This window comes from Otolemur garnettii, unplaced genomic scaffold, assembly GCF_000181295.1.
Source record: "Otolemur garnettii isolate 467f Iridium unplaced genomic scaffold, OtoGar3 scaffold00048, whole genome shotgun sequence".
Lineage (NCBI taxonomy): Eukaryota > Metazoa > Chordata > Mammalia > Primates > Galagidae > Otolemur > Otolemur garnettii.
In genome coordinates, this window is record NW_003852443.1 from 644,922 (window position 1) to 646,965 (window position 2,044).

General features: G+C 39.9%; 1 pseudogene; it reads right to left on the bottom strand.

Moving 5' to 3' along the window:
• Positions 1-877: 877 nt before the first annotated feature.
• On the bottom strand, positions 878-1,725 carry LOC100950526 (annotated as a pseudogene).
• Between the last annotated feature and the right edge of the window lie 319 nt (positions 1,726-2,044).

Below are 2,044 nucleotides of genomic sequence, written 5' to 3' on the forward strand. Positions count from 1 at the left end.
GAACTAAAAAAAAGTCTTGATTTCTTTACTGGATGGTGTTATTCTGTATGGTTACCTCACTTAAAAATGGAGGAGTAATATTCCAATGTTTGTTCACTAAGTTAGGATTCAGAGCTGGTTAGAGAGCTGGCAGCCTGTGAACTGAGAGTGGAACTTGGATTCTGTGATTTTCAACTTCTAGGTTAGGAAGGTGGCATAACAAAGAGCCAGTGTTCCATTTTCCACTCTGACTGAAATACTAATAACGATGTAGAAGAGTAAAAGCTATGTGAGCACTGGAAAGTGAAAGTAAACATTTACTACAAGAAAGAAAGGAAAGATAATCGCATGTTCTTTAAAATTGATGAGGCCGGCTTAAGGAACACGATAAAAAGCTCCATCCTCTGTGCCCAAACGGAAGGATTTTCTGGAGAATACCTGGGAGATTTCTGTAACCATCTCTGTGGTTCTAACAGAGAAATAAAGAAAGACTCTAAGTTCAGGGAAAGGACCCAAATAAAACACTCATGAATCGAAAGTTATGATATGAAGAACTTGTGGTGAATGACATCTTGAAGGTGAAATATTGTCAGAGAATTAAATGCACATCCTAGAAATTATTATGAAAGAGGAAGATTGCATTTTGAAAGTTAATAGTAATTAAAAACAGTCTGGGTCTATATTCCCAAGCTTAATTGATTTAAAAAAAAAAAAGGAGAAGAAGAAGGGGAGAGGTGATAAAAGCACAGAAACACTTTATCTTATATATGATAAGTATATAAAAATGTATCATATATAAGAAAATGTAACAGAATAACTGCTTCATTTTGACTATATTCTTAGTCTGACATGTGTTTCTTTCTTTCTTTCTTTTTTTCTACTATTAGCCATTTAATTAGGTTCTTTTTAAGAAATTCAAAACACCATTTTATGAGGGTAAGCTCCATTTGTCAGGGCAAACACGGATCGCGGGTAGCCTTGGAGCTGAGGAATAGCCTTGATTTTTGGTAAAATTTGCGAGTCCACAGCTTTTTGATCAACCTTGCACTGTTCTGTTATCTCGTATTTCTCTTTTTCTGTGGTGAAGATCTCACCTTCCTGGTATCTGGGCTTCCGGAGCTGCTGCTTCTTGAAATAAGCATCAGTAAGATGCTTCGGGATTTTAACATTACTGATGTCAATTTTTGTGGTGGTGGCGATGACAAATTTCTGGTGTGCCCTTCGTAAAGGAACTCGATTGAGGCACAGAGGTCCAGTCACAAGTAGCAAGCCACCGCCCGGTTGCTTTAGGAAAACCACTCTCTTGCCTCTGTGGTGCCCAGTGAGGATAATTAGAACGGTCCCGGGTGTGACGCTAGAGCGCAGTTTTCTCACATGCTGACTAAATGGTTTTTTGCCCTGGCTCAATAGCTTTGGAGGCACATCTTCGGTGGGATAGTATCTAGGCATTTTGCGAAGTTTAACCACCTGAGTACCACCATTCTTGTCCCCACCAACTGGCTTTGTAACAGTGGCGAGGACCTTCGCCGCCGCCTTCTTTTCAATCTCGGATTTAGCTGCTGTGTATTTCCTCTTATCCATCGCCTTTCTGGAACACATGGCAGATGGGGAATATCTGCCTATTCCTCTGACCAGAACAGGATTTCGGCTGCAGTGGGGAGTCCCCTTCTTGGCCTTAGGCTTCTTCTTTTTATTAGCAGGTTTCTTCTCTTTAGAAACCAGCTTCTCAACTTTTTCACCCGCCATCTTGCAAGACCGGGAAGAGAACTGAAGTCTCCGTTTCCGGTTTATCACATGTGTTTCTAAATGTAAATCAAAGGTCAGTGTTTTTCTAGTTCAATATTTACGTCTTACTGGTGTACACACGCTGTTCAGGTTTTATTTTGCCCTTCTTCAGTTGTTCACTGTTAGTTTTCTTCATGGTAACATACTAGTTCCTACAGTTACCATCTCCTGTGGAACCACTTTTACTTGGTGCTGGTTACTAAAAAAACGATTCATGAATCTAGATTCCCCAGCAGTGTGCTACTCTATATCCCTTTATATTCTGGTATAATTAAAGAGT